This window comes from Rhodnius prolixus, unplaced genomic scaffold (genome assembly GCF_049639745.1).
Source record: "Rhodnius prolixus isolate KJV_2025 unplaced genomic scaffold, Rpr scaffold_15, whole genome shotgun sequence".
Lineage (NCBI taxonomy): Eukaryota > Metazoa > Arthropoda > Insecta > Hemiptera > Reduviidae > Rhodnius > Rhodnius prolixus.
In genome coordinates, this window is record NW_027411605.1 from 952,210 (window position 1) to 970,400 (window position 18,191).

General features: G+C 37.3%; 1 protein-coding gene and 1 long non-coding RNA gene across 11 annotated transcripts in view; one reads left to right on the forward strand and one right to left on the reverse strand.

Annotated features, from left to right (window-relative positions):
- Positions 1-18,191, forward strand: part of LOC141454940 (uncharacterized) — a 300,919-nt gene that overhangs the window by 170,651 nt on the left and 112,077 nt on the right. For 2 of the 5 annotated variants that reach the window (XR_012459057.1, XR_012459058.1), the window contains one exon: positions 12,671-12,764. The exons of the other annotated variants lie outside the window; for them this stretch is intronic. This is a non-coding gene — a long non-coding RNA (uncharacterized lncRNA). The remainder of the gene's footprint in view (positions 1-12,670; positions 12,765-18,191) is intronic. 5 annotated transcript variants of the gene reach the window in all.
- Positions 1-18,191, reverse strand: part of LOC141454937 (uncharacterized) — a 552,216-nt gene that overhangs the window by 22,303 nt on the left and 511,722 nt on the right. The gene's annotated exons all lie outside the window — the stretch shown is intronic.

An 18,191-nucleotide genomic window follows, 5' to 3' on the forward strand; every position in this document is an offset into this window, starting at 1 on the left:
TCGATTATAATTAATCAACATTACTACCGTGAGGTACTGGCCTAACTCCGTGAAAGAGTAAGGAAAAAAAAAAACGACCCGATTTGTGGAAGAACAAGTCACGGGGTTCTCCGTGACAAGACAACGCGCCAGTTCACACTGCGTTGTCTGTCGCGAGACGACGTTTCTAGCCAAGTACAACATCCCAGTTTTAGGCCATCCGCCTTATTCGCCTGACCTGGCCCCATGTGACTGTTCCCCAAAGTGAAATCTGCATTAAGAGGAACACGATTTCAGTCCAGTTGAAGCTGTGTAAGAAAAAGCGGCACGCGTCATGCAGGAGCTGACAGAAAAAGACTACCAGCACTGTTTCGTACAATGGTAAATTCGCATGGAGCGTTGTAGGGATATGGGGGGGTGGTGTATATTGAAGGTGATAATAACTAAATATGTATAAATTTAAAATAAAATGTACAGCAATAGTCTCGATATTTAATAGTAGAAATACACCTCGTAGACAGGCAGAATATAGAAATGGGAATTTCCTTTTTACGAGTATTGTACCAATTAAGTTAGGCTATACAAGAAATTTCAAGGAGTATAATCCCTAAGGAAAATTAAAGGAAACCAGCAAGCATATAAAACTAATTTGTAGCATAGAAAGGGCTTTTGGGCTGATGACTTAATTTTAAAGGGCACCAAATTGGTAATGGGGAAAGGGGTTAAATACCTGCTTTCAACAGACTCGCTCAATTTAATGGCCCCCCGACACTCCTTTTCCACACACAGAGAGAGAATGAGAGAGAGAAATAGCTAAGAGCTCTATTTATGCTAAAGAGGTCCAAAGCCCAATGATGACAGAGGTAAACCTTGTAAAGTAGATATCTTTGAACCGAGGGGAAAACTCGTCATTGAAAGTTGGAAAAGTAAAAACAAAAAAGGCTTTTTATTCAGTTCGGTAATTTATATATTTCCATATTAATTCTCAAAATTTCTAATAATTATTCATCACTTTTTCATTCTAAAGAAGCTCCCGCAGTAATAAATAGAATATACGAGGTGTGGCTATTTAATAACGAGACTGATGCTGCTACAGAAGAACTATGCATGCTCCAAATCCTAACGACCGACAGCTGTGCAGAAGCGTAAAGCCTTCTCTTTCGATTGCAGCGTCTCACGTGTTTTGTAGAGAAATCTGTCTGACCGGAACCCTTCGTTTGTGTAAGAGGTGTTAGTTTCGTTTTGCCGAAAACATCGATACTAACACATGTAGTAGAGCTACGAATTGTTGTGAAATTTCACATGAAACTTGGTAAAAGCGGCTACTGAAACTTATCTTTTATTAAAAGAAGTTTATGGCGATGAATTATTAATCACGTGCGGCGAGTTTTTTGAGTGGTTCAAGCGTTTCCAAGATGGCCGAGAAGACGTCGGAGATGATGACCCCGCCCGGGTCGCCCTTCAACGTCCAAAACGGGTGAAAATATCGATTATAATTAATCAACATTACTACCGTGAGGTACTGGCCTAACTCCGTGAAAGAGTAAGGAAAAAAAAAAAACGACCCGATTTGTGGAAGAACAAGTCATGGGGTTCTCCGTGACAAGACAACGCGCCAGTTCACACTGCGTTGTCTGTCGCGAGACGACGTTTCTAGCCAAGTACAACATCCCAGTTTTAGGCCATCCGCCTTATTCGCCTGACCTGGCTCCATGTGACTGTTCCCCAAAGTGAAATCTGCATTAAGAGGAACACGATTTCAGTCCAGTTGTAGCTGTGTAAGAAAAAGCGGCACGCGTCATGCAGGAGCTGACAGAAAAAGACTACCAGCACTGTTTCGAACAATGGTAAATTCGCTGTGGAGCGTTGTTAGGGATAGGGGTGTGGTGTATATTGAAGGTGATAATAACTAAATATGTATAAATTTAAAATAAAATGTACAGCAATAGTCTCGATATTTAATAGTAGAAATACACCTCGTAGACAGACAGAATATAGAAATGGGAATTTCCTTTTTACGAGTATTGTACCAATTAAGTTAGGCTATACAAGAAATTTCAAGGAGTATAATCCCTAAGGAAAATTAAAGGAAACCAGCAAGCATATAAAACTAATTTGTAGCATAGAAAGGGCTTTTGGGCTGATGACTTAATTTTAAAGGGCACCAAATTTGTAATGGGGAAAGGGGTTAAATACCTGCTTTCAACAGACTCGCTCAATTTAATGGCCCCCCGACACTCCTTTTCCACACACAGAGAGAGAGAGAGAGAGAGAGAGAAATAGCTAAGAGCTCTATTTATGCTAAAGAGGTCCAAAGCCCAATGATGACAGAGGTAAACCTTGTAAAGTAGATATCTTTGAACCGAGGGGAAAACTCGTCATTGAAAGTTGGAAAAGTAAAAACAAAAAAGGTGTTTTAGTTTTTCCTGTAAGTAGCGGGGTGGGAAAAAAGGGATGACTTTTCCTAAACAATTTGATTTTCTCGTATTTTAAGAAAAACACTCCGATTGAGCTTTAGTCCTCAGTTTCCGCTTGTCTTCGTTTGTGTGCAGGAAGTCTGAGAAGAATCAATAACAGAAAAAGGGAAATACTCTAATCTGATTATGTTAATACTAATTAATATTCACTACTTCATCCTCTAGACATTTTGGTTTCTCGCCGGCTCTCAGAAGGTGGTGGTCCTTCTGTGTAAGGGACAGCAGTTTATTTACTTACTTTCACGGCAAAAAGATTTACTTTCTTTTTAAAAGAAACAACCGTTAACTTTCAAATGTAAAAGCCACACTTTAATATAGTTACCACTCTTGAGAAAAGTCTGCTATTTAGACTCACAAGATTTACTCGTACTGCTATTTCTATGTAAACTTATATGTTTGTAATCACTTTACAAACTTTAGATAAAATCGTAGCAGCCATTTGCGAGAAAAATACCTCAAAATACTGTTTGTTTTTCCTCCCTGTAAAGGAGCCATTTTCAGTCAGCTGTGAACGGTATTGGCACTTTAGAAGTACCTCAACCACCCGCTCAAGGGAAGTGCCCTTAACCAGTTAAGCGTGGAATTTAATTTTTTTTAAAAAACCCCCCACAGTATGCGCGGAATTAAAATCAGACAATGACGTGTATACTCGTCGAAAGCAGGGCAAACCAAAAGTTTACAACATCGCTGCAAGCGACTTTTTCTGCAATCTCTCTCAGGCTTACAGATTACAGAGCATTCAAAATCTTGCACCGCTTCACGTATGCATTGCTCTAGTTAACTAGGGACGCAAGAGCTTTTTTACAAGGTAGAAAAGAGCTTTGAATTCTGTGCAAAATGAAATCATACTCGTACTGAGGTCTGAATCATTATCTAAAAGGTAAAAACGGGCATTGCACACAAGGGTTGAGAGCTTCTATTTGTGTGCGTAATTCCCCAATCTCTAGACTAAACATGTACCAACCACTTATCGTTTGGCTGACTCCCTCCACCCCCTCCGTATAAAATACTTGGCAGTTCTATTGGTAAGATGAAAGGAAACATCCCACCAAATAATATTCTTATTGTATTTTATTAAAATATCGAGTTTTTATCATTAATGGCAATTTTATATTTTTCTCGACATGTATACACGTCGAACGCACCGTAATAGAGATTTGGTTTGACGTGTATGGTATGTATACACGTCGAACTCACTTAACAGGTGTTAAACTATGTTGAAGAAAAAATTCTAAAAGTGAAAAATCCATTGATTAAAGCATTTTCGGTTCACCAAGAATCATGTAGAGGCGTCTTTTGTTGGCACCTATGTGAAGAATTAAAGTTCAATTTTTTTGCGCTTTTTCGAATTTGAGTTAAGATGGAACTTAAAACCACTTTTTTTTTCCGAAACTGATAGGTTCCCAAAACAGACATTTTCGGACTAAACATCAAAATAGATAAATCTTAACAATTAGGTTACCTTCCTTTTCTGTTAGTAGTGTGAATGAGAGCGTAAAAATTTGCTATAATTATTAGTCAGTATAAGTCCTGCAGTGCACTTGTTCTTAGGCCGGAAGCACGACAAAGAAAATGACAGAAACTGGCAACAAAATTTCTCTTCCGTTTTGATGAAAAAATGTTCGCAGCCAGAAAAAGATGAGCAGTAAAATTCAGAGAATTCCCATAATCTGTATTGGGATTTAAAGAAATGTATTTGGTATGTATCCCAACTTACTGCCAATGGGAGTTAACAAGCTATAGAGGATGACGTAGTGGCTCACTCACAGCACTGAGTAACTTGAAACGAAATTAAGTTAGACTTTTTTCTTCAGAATGTTTTTCTTATATTTTTTGTGGAAGCCTAATTTCTTTTCCTTTCTTTTTAATTTGCTCTTTTTGTTTTTCTTTTAAGTTTTCCAACTTTTATCTTTCATTGTCTTATAATTTTATTATGTCCTTGCGGTTCCTTTTGCCCCTTGTTCCTTCAATCTGGTGTGTTCATATTCTTTTTCTTTTTTAAAAAAAGCTTTTACATCACTAGGTTTAAATTTAGTCTTTTATTACATTATAGCCTTTGATTAAAATCTTCTTTCAACTTATTACAAACTTCTATTTTACTTCTAATTATTAACAGAGGCAAGCTAACGGCTACTTAATTTCGAATTTGGTACAACCCAGTACACAACCAACTTATACCAAAAACTTTTATTTGTATTGTATAAAGGAAAGAATATAACAAATCACACATTATGCAGTTCTATTATTTTAATGCTATTACAAATTTTTGTTAATTAATCTATGAAATAATTAATGTTCGTTTCATAATTAAGGGACAATCCGCGGGATTCAATGAAGGGTTTTGTTCAAAGGAGATCTTAGGTGCGTTCCCACTAAGCGTTCACAACGATCACTCTCACGACCGCGCTTTTTGCCCGTACCACTTGCTTGTGAACGTTACAATTGAAAACTCAAAAACTAAGTCAAAAGCTTGAAGAGGTTGTTTTTTTTAATTTTAACCCCGTTTATATGCAGTTATAATAAACTTTATTAATTATTGGTAAAGTTTACTTATATATACCTATAATTCAATTTTTTTTATTACATTTTAGTGGAGTATTTATAAAATTTACGTTTAAATAAAATTAAAATGTCTTTTGTGGCAACAGTAGGATATTTATTAATGCAACGTAATAATGCTTTAGAAAGTTCTTCATCTAGTTCCGATGAAAAGTGGAATGCAATTTTACAAAATCGCAATGGTGAAAAGCGAAAACTTAGGCCACGTATTATTAGCTATCAAAGTGTAATTGGTCGTTATTCAGTGATTTATTAAGTAAAGGGAGAAGTAATTTTTCTTTTTAGACTTTCGAGAAACACATACAATTATTTACATGAGATAATACTTTCATTTACCTGATATAATTTCTTCGGTCGCCAACTTTGCTTTTAAAAATTGCGCCAAATTTCTGAACGCCCACTTCGACCCAGCTCTTAAGGTGGGGGGCGTTGTGAGCTTCGCGTGAGCGAAAATAATGACGTCATTAGTGACGTTTTCGCCACGACCACTACGACCGCGGTCGTCAAGTGGAACGGCTGAAGATACATTTTGATCGTTGTGAGCGCTTAGTGGAACGCACCTCTTGTCGGTAATATTTCAGTAAGTTCACCAGTCGTAAAAGAGCATAACCTGTTGACAGCCACCGTAGGGTAGCCCACAAGAATGATGAGTTTTGATTTGCCACCTTCCAAATATTTCATTTTTGTTTCAAATTTTTAATCTTAGGGTTTGCTAGAATACTTTTTTTCTTCAGCGCACTGCTGGAGATCTTTTTTTTTTATTCCATCTTGGTTATATCTAATTTTAACCTAACTGAGTTAGTTCTTCAAATATATAATCTTTACTGGATTCAGATTGTTGTTTGCTCTTACTGAAAAGTCGAACTTTAAAGGAAGGTGAATATAAGAAACAAAGCAGATATAAAAATTTTCTTCCGTTCGGAAAAATATTTTCTTTTGTACTGCTAAATGAAATTTCTTTTACTAAAATGTAAACCTATTTATTGTGAAAACAAAAAAGAGACTACAAATGTAATATTTATCTTCCAAATCATCTCTCCATGTGTTTTGTTCAACAGATAGATATTTTAAGCAACCGGAAATAGTATTGGAAGAAATAAAGAAAGATATTAGGTTTTGTTTTATATTTTATGCAGAATATAGGAAGAAAATGTAGCAGTAGTCGGGAAATTCAAGGAAAAGTATATGTGTAAAGATGTTTGTGAACATGGTATTCACTTGGATATACAGTAGGGGGAAATTGAGTGAGTAAGGAAGGAATGCACAGAGGCCTATGTTCTAACTGGAGTGGGGAGAAGTAGAACGGGAGATAGGGGGATAAAACTATGAGGATGCAGGAGGAGGAGGAGGAGAGTAAGATCTTGGGCGCTTTCACTGATATGTGACAGGGCCACGCTACTTTTTTCGGAAGATACCAGCTTCATCTCGCATGTTCTACCATGTGAGCGGATGTCAGCTCTGTCTTCAATATACTTCCTTCTCTATTTTCTCTCTTGTACTACTTGCTTTTGAATAAGTCAGCGTGCAGAATAAAGCTAGCTACACAGCGATATATGCAGCAGCAAGTCCGCCGGCAATATCTTGGGCGCTCTAATGTATACTTCTCTAGGCGTTTTACTTTGCTACGTGTACCTGTTTTAAGAGATGATTTCCGTCTTTCTCTAGGTTCCCTTCTTTTTCAGATATCTTATTGGTAATATTTTTTTTTTCTGTTGATGAAAACCAAGTTTATACATATAATTTCACCGGAATTTCTTTTGGGATGATTTAAAGACGGAATAGAACTAATCTAAGATAAGATTAAGATTCTAATGGGGTGGCCTTGAAAGGCCTACGCCACTGGGACCCCTTTAGATCTATTGTGGTTCCCCTCACTCTAGAGCTCACTCTCCCAGACCCGTCCTTATGATCAGACTCCTAGTTCTGGAGAGCGACTCCTGGGTAAAGCTCTCAGGGTCTTGGTTTTTTCTCCTCCTAGAAGTAACATCCTTAGCCCCAGACAAGCCCCTCACACTGACATAACACATTGCAGTGGCGTTTTCTCCTCTTCCTGGCAAACCTACAAAGGCTACCATCTGCCAGGCCCAAATAAAAAGTAAGAGATTCTAAAAAGGCGGCCAATAGGACCTACGTCACTGCGACCTCTTTGGATCTATTATGGGCTCCCCCCGCACTCTAGAGCTCACTATTCCAGACCCGTCCGTTTAATCAGACTCTTAATTCTGGAGAGCGATTCCCTGGGTAAAGCTCTCAGGGCCTTGGTTTTTCCTCCCCCCGAGAAGTAACATCCTTAGCCAGACAAGTCCCTCACACTGACACAACACATTGAAGTGCCGTTTCCTCCTCTTCCTCCTGACAGAACCTGCAGAGGCTATAATCTGCCAGGCCCATGCGATTCATCTGTTTTCTGAGCCTGCAGTGGCTAGAACTAATCTAATTTGCGGCTTAATCCGTGATGATGTTGATGATGATGATGATGATGATATCCTTTTACCGAAGAACGTAGATGAAAAAAGTGTGGAGACAATATCCAACATAGTGAGGCAATATCGGCAAACATTAACTTTCCAGAATGTAGGATATTAAAGAGTATCCTTTATTAGAAAAGACAGAGAACCAATCTGATCTGAACGGTAAATGATGATTTTCCGAGGGGAAGGAGGCACAATATCTGAGCCGCTATCATTCACACAATACCGATCTCCGACTGTACAGCCGCACAACTGATTGGAACTTACTTTTTCGATGGTATAAGTTGGTGGTACCAGGGGAAGGAAACAGAAGAGGCCAGTGTAAGTGAGAACGCGCAGTATTTTCTTAATGAGCAGAGAAACTAGCCCAGCACCAACTTTTTCTCTTCCGCTTTCTCAGATTCAGTATATCTCTCCACACTCTGTTTCTCTTTCCAATAGATTCTCTTCAAAAGAGTTTCTCTTACTTGTGTACAGATTCTAGCTTTGTCTGTCAGTGAGTATCTCGCTGTAAACAGACCCAAAAGTAAGAAGAACTCATTTCTAACAACTCTCACAAAAGTATTTACGAGTTCACAATCATCTTGGAACTCCATCTTCCGCTATTCTCTCTCTCACTCTCCACTAACTTCCCCGTCCATGTAGTCCACACCTCGGCCTTGGTTTGGTTCTTGAAATTTTGCAACATTCCAATCAACTAACCAATCAGTTTAGAAAAAAAAGAATCTGGTTCAGTTACTCTCATGACTTCCTCTTACTATGAATCCTATAGTTTCTCATTTCACATTCGTTCAACAAACATATTAGAGGGAATCTCCCCCCCCCTTCCATCATTAGAATTTTTCAAGGTGCCACGGTAGCCGAGCGGTAAAAGCCGAAACCTGTAAAGCTAATAAGTATTGTGGCACTAGGTTCGATTCCCGGTCTTAGGCCTTGAATTTTATTTAATGGTTAATAAAAGAAATTTATAGTACAGAATGTTAGGCGGTTATAGAATAGACCCGCAAAGCTAAGATGTATTGCGGTAATAGTCTATATTCCCAATGGTTAATATGAGAAATTTATAGTAAAGTATGTTAGACGGTTATAGGCTAGACCTGCAAAGCTAAGATGTATTGCGGTAATAGTCTATATTCCCAATGGTTAATATGAGAAATTTACAATAAAGTACGTTTGCTAGTCGTCTCCGTCCACGACACCTAATTGATAGTTGGATTGCAATACCTCCTCTTTTAAAAAAGTTAGAGATAGGGAAATTAATTTTACAGTTGTAATATTCATACAAAGTTTAGAAAAAATTAGGGATCTAAAAAAGTGAGAAAAATCCATTCAATGATATTAACTTCCTGTTTAGAAATCCTAGTTTTTCTCGAATTCTATCCCTGAGTAAGTAAGTAAAGTAATTAGCAATTGCCTATTTTTTCAGGCGGGCTTTACATCCTACTACCAATTAGGTGTCATGGACGGAGGCGACTAGCTAACATACTTTACTGTAAATATCTTTTATTACCCATTAAATAAAATCCAAGGCCTAAGACCGAGAATCGAACCCACTAAACCAACAATACATCTTAACATTGCGGGTATAGCCTATAACCGCCTAACATACATTTCTCATATTAACCATTTGGAATATAGACTAGTACCGCAATACACCTTAGCTTTGCGGGTCTAGCCTCTAACTGCCTAACATACTTTACTACAAAGTTCTCATATTAACCATTGGGAATATAGACTAGTACCGCAATACATCTTAGCTTTGCGGGTCTAGCCTATAACCGCCTAACATACTTTACTATAAATTTCTCATATTAACCATTGGGAATATAGACTAGTACCGCAATACACCTTAGCTTTGCGGGTCTAGCCTATAACCGCCTAACATACTTTACTATAAATTCCTCATATTAACCATTGGGAATATAGACTAGTACCGCAATACATCTTAGCTTTGCGGGTCTAGCCTATAACCGCCTAACATACTTTACTATAAATTCCTCATATTAACCATTGGGAATATAGACTAGTACCGCAATACATCTTAGCTTTGCGGGTCTAGCCTATAACCGCCTAACATACTTTACTATAAATTCCTCATATTAACCATTGGGAATATAGACTAGTACCGCAATACATCTTAGATTTGCGGGTCTAGCCTATAACCGCCTAACATACTTTACTATAAATTTCTCATATTAACCATTGGGAATATAGACTAGTACCGCAATACATCTTAGCTTTGCGGGTCTAGCCTATAACCGCCTAACATACTTTACTATAAATTTCTCATATTAAATATTGGGAATATAGACTAGTACCGCAATACATCTTATCTTTGCAGGTCTCGCCCATAACCGCCTAACATACTTTACTATAAATTCCTCATATTAACCATTGGGAATATAGACTAGTACCGCAATACATCTCAGCTTTGCGGGTCTAGCCTATAACCGCCTAACATACTTTACTATAAATTCCTCATATTAACCATTGGGAATATAGACTAGTACCGCAATACATCTTAGCTTTGCGGGTCTAGCCTATAACCGCCTAACATACTTTACTATAAATTTCTCATATTAACCATTGGGAATATAGACTAGTACCGCAATACATCTTAGCTTTGCGGGTCTAGCCTATAACCGCCTAACATACTTTACTATAAATTTCTCATATTAACCATTGGGAATATAGACTAGTACCGCAATACATCTTAGCTTTGCGGATCTAGCCTATAACCGCCTAACATACTTTACTATAAATTCCTCATATTAACCATTGGGAATATAGACTAGTACCGCAATACATCTTAGCTTTGCGGGTCTAGCCTATAACCGCCTAATATACTTTACTATAAATTTCTCATATTAACCATTGGGAAAATAGACTAGTACCGCAATACATCTTAGCTTTGCGGGTCTAGCCTATAACCGCTCGGCTACCGTGGCGCCTTATTCCTGAATAAATTTCCTTAAATGTTTCAGCCTTTTATGCGAGTAGTGACTCCATTAAATTATTAGCTGAAATGAATGAGAGTATCGCATTGAAATATTAAAAAAAAAAAAAAAAAAAAACTTCAGAAAACTGAGGCACTTTCGGGTAATTTAAATTTTCCAAAAATTCAGCATTTTAATAATTCAATTAATTCTCATTGATACTATAACAGCGGTGATAGATTTTTTTTGTTAAGATAAATTTAAAACCAGAATTTGAATTAGAAAACTTTGTAGTCAGCATAAAAGTATTCATATATATTCATATTCATATATATATATATATATATATATATATATATATATATATATTAAAAGGAAAGAGCTAATTTTGGTGTGTTTAAAGCTAACGAGCCGAGATTAGGCAACAGAAGTTCCTTGTTGAATTGTGGCTGAAATTTCACAAATATATGAAACGCGAGAGGATAGGTGGTTGGGGGGTTTAGAAGGAAGGTAGGTAAAGAGATTAAATAAAGTGCTTTGCTTTCACTGACAGACCGACACTGGGCTGAACAGACATATGGATAGACAGACATCCGTTTTGTGTGTGGGCGTGTGTGTGTGTGTGTGTGTGTGAGAGAGAGAGAGTGTGAGAGAGAGATGTGACGTAAGAAGTTGGAGTGGTATTTTTGTTTGCCAAATGTTAAATTACAAGATTGTTTGTGGAAGAATGATGGGAGGCGAGTAGTCCAATTTGCCAATGTAAACACCCTGGTTTTACTCCTTAATGTAGTTGTTGTAATGCTATTGAGCGAGCTCTACAGCCAGTGAGGAAGGGGCAGACCCTTTGTGTATTCTCTCTTTCTCCTACTTCTTTTCTCGCCACTTCTCATGAGAAATTCCAACTTTCTCCTTCACTCACCGATTTCTCCTTTCGCCTTTTTTATTTTATTTTATTTGTTTTTTTCAACTCCCTTAACAAAACTGACTTAAAGCTGATTTAACTTCATTGTTGTCTCATTCTTATTAAACATAATTACGCTGTAGAGTAGGTTACCGTTCCACTACAGCAGGTTACTTTGAGGCTGTATCTCTCTCTCTGTCTCTGTCCAATATAAACATAATGCAGTTAAACGTCAGTCGTTTGGAAGGAGATGATGGAGTTAAGTAATGCCGTGGTGGTTTTTTCCTTTTTAGCTTGGATGGTTCCAATGTCTGGGATTAGATCAACGGAAGATCTGTATCTTTTGATCATTGGCAATTACAGAATAATTTCTCTATTAAAATGAAATACCACAGCAAACTATATTCACGATTTGTAGTGGGTTAAGAAGGGTCGATTAGTAAGTGGGAGATCGCAAGTTCGTATCTAGTGTGTAGCTCTTTTTTCTTTTTTTAAAGACGCGTCAACATCTAAGATCATCGGGCGCTCAGAGCTTCTTCAAATGAACTGTTCCGATCTTCAGAAATAGTGTTACAACAAACAAGCGGACAGTGAGCTGTAAGAAACTTCTAGAAAGAACAAAAAATTCTAAGGGCCAGAGCAGCTGGCATTTTTTATGTATTAGGTAAAATTTTTATTAGTAAAGTATGTGTTTCCGGCACTGTCCATGTCACCTAATTAGTACTCTAATATGTATTGTGGCACTGGGGTCTTAGGCCTTGGATTTTTTTTAATGGTTAATAAAAGAAATTTACAGTAATATTACAGAATTTCATTAATACAGTAGACGGTTATAGGCTATACCCGCAAAGCTAAGATGTATTGCGGTACTAGTCTATATTCCCAATGGTTAATAAAAGAAATTTACAGTAAAGTATGTTAGGCGGCTATAGGCTAGACCCGCAAAGCTAAGATGTATTGCGGTACTAGTCTATATTCCCAATGGTTAATATGAGAAATTTATAGTAGAGTGTGTTAGGCAGTTATAGACTAGACCCGCAATGATAAGATGTATTGTGGGTTTAGTGGGTTCGATTCCCGGTCTATAGGCCTTGAATTTTATTTAATGGTTAACAAAAGAAATTTACAGTAACGTATGTTTACTATTCGCCTCCGTCTACGACACCTAACCTGGTAGTTGGACGTAAAGCCCACCTGAAAAAATAGGCAATTACTAATACTAGGACGTCCTGCCTAAGAAAAAAAGGATGAGATTACCACTTTCAAACCATATTTGGATCTTACGGATTCGTATCCGTATATCGTCATTACCAGATGATTTCATCTAACATAGTCTGTTTGTTGCAGAACGGCTGAAATATCTGAAATTATCCAGCATCCAGCAGATCTAGCCATGGATTCAAAGCGATAAACTTGTTACCCTCAACTCAAGAATTAAAAAGTATGCAACAATGATTTTATTGATTTTTGATTGATGAAAACTCGTATTTAGCATCTGTAAAGAGAATCTTGGTTGGTCCCAATTTACCCTACATGATTTTATGTATGCCCTTTAGGGGAATAATCTTGCCCAAAATACTATGTCAAAAAATCTATTTCCCTGGAAGAATATTTTCAAATAGGGTCGATTCAAAGCGTTTTGTTCGCAACTTTCTGTTGTTTCTACACAATAAAATTGTTCTAACATTTCGCACACTTTCATAGCAGTTAAGTGGGTAAAACTAGAATACATTTTTACAAACTTTCTAATTTTAAAATTTAAATTTCCAAGTAAAAGAACAACAGCAACAAACGAACAAAAAAATTGTCAGAACAATATTGTTTGTTCGGTTTGTCTAGGCTTATTTTTTTTTTTTTTGTCTGTCTATGCAATGTATAAACTGCATTAAGCTGATTCCAGTACCACAGAGTAGGCCTTACGCTAACGAACCACTAACAAGACCAGAGACTACCATGTAGTAACGAACAAACAGACGGGAAAAACAAAATTAAACCAATCCTAGCATTTATATTTACTAATAAACTAGTTGTACAAATAGTGTGTACCAATCTAGAATGTTGGCCAATCGTATGCTTTGTTTTTTTTAATAAAACAAAAAAGGAAATCCGTTGTGACTAGTCACGCTCGCATGACTTTCACTTGACTAAAGTTTAAATTTTTTTGATTGAAACTTACCAATTTGTTATCAAGAAAACTGTGAACTAAACTTCCGAGCAGTCAATCTTCTTCAAGATATTATCAGGTCCGCAGTGTTCGATAATATCTTTGATTTTATATTATGTCGGTAGCAAGCTTGTTTATTGCATCTCGGATTGGTTTCGAACTTTCGAGCCCATCATCCGGAAAAAGATGAATTTATTTGGTGTAGAGATTTTGACTAGTGATCAATCTCTGATGATGACTGAAAGCTTGAAACCGTGTTCAGAAATAAAATAATCGGGCGTACTAAGGCGGATAAGATTTTTTTTTTTATTATTATTATTATTTATCCTTTTAATGAAATTTACACCTGTACCCACAATAGGGTACAATAGGTAAATGCGATAAATGTATAAATAATTAACATGTCAGACGTGAATGACGGTCATCCAGTGATGGCCGCCATTAGTCACCCAGTTGGTCACGGGGCCAACGGCGCCTCAGCCGTCTTCGAGGATTGGAGGGTAGTCGTAGTTGAAGACAAGTTTGCAGCTAAAGGGTTGGGATGAAATGAGAGATTTTGATGAAAATTTTTATATCGAATTTTGGCAAGTTCGGAGATGAGTGGAATTTGGAGATCTGTATGTAATGTGTGTGGTTGCTAACATAGAATGGAGCGTCTACTATGCGGCGGAGTATTTTGGATTGGAGTGTTTGCACAGTCTATTGATTTTTTAGCTGTTCCGTAAAGTTCGAGTCCGTAAGTCCATATTGGTGTGAGAAGAGCTGTATAGAGTCGTCGTTTGTTCTGTAGTGAAAGTTTTGAGCGCTTGTCGAGTAGTCTGGCTAGAAGTTTGTATCGTTTGTTTAGTTCGGTATACTTTTAAGTCTCGTATGGGGGTTCCAGGTAAGTCTCTTGTCTACGTACATTCCAAGGATAAGATTTAGATTTAGAAACAAGACGGTGCCTCTACAAGTCACGGCACCGCAGCCAAAAGTGGCTTATTGCGCCTTCCCCTTTTTGGATCTCGTATAAGAACCCTCCCCAACGAAAGGGGTTGAGCACTTTTCCTACCAGTTCCTTCTGCGCTACAATCTCCTTTGGCCTCAAAGTTCCAAAGGTTTCTTAGCGCAACCGCTCGATTGCAACTCAAACCAAACAACAGGTGAGAGGCTGTCTTCTCCTGTTCCTGACACAATCTGCTCAACGGTTCCAAGCTAATCAGCTCCGACCTTGTGCAGATACTTCCTGAACCTACCAGGTCCCGTGAATAGAGACAGAGAGTAATCTGATTTCTGCCAAAGCCCAAAGGCTCTTTGAGCTCTTTGCTTACATCAGCCAAGGTATTATAGTCTTTCTGTGTTTAACCCCAGGACACATCCACCCAGTTCTTCTCATGCTCGCTCTAGATCTAATCTCTGAGAACCGCACAAACCGAGCTCTTGGTGATCCCCAGGACAGGCTCCGGGCCGATGAAAAGGAGTGTTAGGATCAATTCCTATAAAAATCAAAGACTCATTTAAAATCAATATCGGAATTATCATTTTTTTTATGAATAGGGTTTTCTATTTTGTTTTAAATGGTTTTCACAAAAATTAGTTCGACTATTTTTCTTGAAATTTTGTTAACTTTAATAGTTAACAGATTTACCTATCAGGTGAAAATTTAATTTAGAAAGTGAATGTACATCAGACATTGATTATTTTTTTAAAAAAATAAATCTTTTGATCCAGAGATCGCGTGGAGTTGGTAAACTGGGAAAGAATAGACAGAATCATGGGAATGGTGATAAAAGAAATATCAGTAATCCAGTCGCACCGCCTCCGGGGGTGGTTTTTTTCTTTTTTTAAGCCGATCATTGTTAGCGTTGAAACTGAGTCCATTGACTCGGAACTAATGAATATTGATGAATGCAATCAATGATAGCAGCAGAGGCCCCAGACTAGCCAGTGAGTTTAGGAGGCTGTGGTATAGATTTGTGAGAGTACATGCAATCTCTGTTCCTTGGATTCAAAAATTAATATAATCAGCTGGGATAAGAGAACATTGATCGTTCCTCTAGGGAACTTACATTTATTACATTTCATTGGTTATTTCCTGTTTTGAAATAAGTATTTCCGAGGGTTCCCAGATTTCGGGGGGGAAAACCCCTTCAATGAGGGTGCTTTTCTCTTAATCAGGTGTTTAATTAAAGCAATCGCCCCTTTTTTATCTCTTTCTCTCGTCGATCTGGATTAAAACTATCACAGCCTTCTTGACACTGGCAAAAACTACGGGGTTTTAGATAATAACAAACTTACCAGCAGGTCCCAAGATAAGTTTAACCTGGAAGTAAAGGGATATGGGCCTTAAAATGGAGAGGAGTTGATAGTGCGAGATTGAGGTAGGGATATACCAGAGAGGGAAAAAAAACTGAACTAAAAGGAGTCGCCCTGCGTTTTCCCCTACACGCGGTATCTATATAAGGCAGAAAATAGTAAAGTCCGTTTGGATGTAACTTGTAACTGGAAGGTACTTTAAGTAAGATAAACTACCGACGACACTCTACGGGGGGTCTTTACCCCTCTTGGCTGCCTCCCTTTGCTCGCCCTTCTTAGCAATGTATCACTTCGCAACAAGCTACTCCAGCCTCCTTTTCCTCATCTTCCACACCTTTATCTTCATATATATATACACATTGTTTTCGGTAGCATCGACTACCGAGATCATTAGTACCCCAAATCATTTTCATATATAATTAAATTTTATAAAATGCTTAAATAAGATCTCCCATATTGTGTTGTGCCTATAATAGTTCTCTTTGTGTGTGATTTTTGTTTTTTGTTCTTCCCTTTTTTTGGCATTGGCTTCCGCCATACAGCCAGCATCATCATCTAGGTGCTTACTAACCTTATTCGAACACATACTCTCAATAAATTACATCCAGACCCTAATAACTGAAACTAGAAGCTATGTACAGCTACACAAGCACGACATTTACAGTATCTATACACATGGGTAGGCCATTATCACTAGAATATCACTCACACTCCATTCTTACTTACAAATACATTCGCTTCGCACATTCATCCCTATACTATATACAACTATTTACATACAAACTTGCAACTAATGGATGGATCAGTACTCTATATTTCTGCCATCCTTAACCTAAATTAAAATCACTCTAATCATTTTCTTCCATTCATTCTAATCGGCTATAACTTTTAAAAACACACATATTTCAGTGCTAGCTCTGCTACAGATTTAAGCACATAGATGTTGGTGAAGAATATTATGTCTTCGTAGCGAAATGGTGCATCTAAATACTTGTATAAGTCGACAAACATTCGTTTCCTTTCTACTGCATAACGTGGACATATTATTATTATATGGTCCTGAAATCCTCCTCTTCATCGCAATCCATGCAAAGAGGATAGGATCCCTTAATGATCCTGTGAAGATACAAACCGCACACAGCGTAGTTCCCTCTTAGCCTGCTTATTGTCGTAACAATTCTATTTATTAGTGACAGTTCCCTTAAACCATGGTTGTTGTCTAGGTAAAACTGATCTACACATAGTTTTATAGAATCCTCTCCCTTTATTACCATTAACTGTAATCTGTCTGCCATTGTGTGTGATCAATTAATAGTTAACCACAAATTTAGTTAATTGTTTCGTCGTCGCATTCTTTTTATATTGAAATCTCTGAAGATGCTACTTTAAAGAAGTCTTTAAAGTTTATGAGACAATTCCTTGTACCAGGGTGTAGTCAGAATTGTTTCCATTTTTTAGAATACTACCAATACGTCTATGAAAAATATAATTCTTTTATGTTATATTAAAAAAAAGGTATTTTCACAAATGAAAATTGCTATAAAAGAAAACATGTTACCGAGATTTCACATCACATTTGCTACTTTCTTGTTTTTCTTTTTCCACATCGACAGAATATTTCTGAATATTTTACGCGAATCTAATTTTCCTCTTCAAATAACAAGGAAAAATTGGATTATTTTTTCCCATCTTGGACTAGCTAGTGCACATTTATATTTCATACATATAACGAGACAATTCTTAAAGAAAATATATACTAAATAAAAACCTGTAAACTCACTTCATATTTACTGACGAGTATATAATTGAAGGTTGCGTATAAGCTAAGAGATTGGATAAAATAAGCACAAGTTTATATGTCAATCCTGCTTAGATATGTGATTGACTTTAATACAGCCGGGGTGACATTCTATCAAGAATTTAGTTGAGTAGGGTGAGCGAATATAAGGGATAGAGCCCAGGATAAAAGGGGAGGGGATGTGAATATCTTTCCGTAAGAGAGAGATAGAAGTAGTCGAAGATTGTCGAAAAGTCAGTTTCCACCAAATACGTGCCCAGGAGTCACCACTTTTCCCCCCTCGTAAGGTCACTCACACTCACACTATAGATTGAATTTTTAGTTCAAAACTACTACCACAAGTTTAGGAATCTTATTATCTCTTTCCAAGCAAAAGGAATTGATAGTAGTCAGTGGGAGGTAATAGTGTAAGGGTTTTTTTTTTGGTGAGTCAGTTCGTCTCAAGATGAGAAAGAGAAGAATATAAGAGGAATGACGTTAACAGCGAAGGGAATGAGTTAGGGTTAAAGTTAAGCCGGGTAGAAAATTGAAGACAGAGCCACAAGTTAGGCATGTGGGGTTATGTATGGTGGGGATGATGGTATATTGTGGTTAGAAGGATTTACGTAATG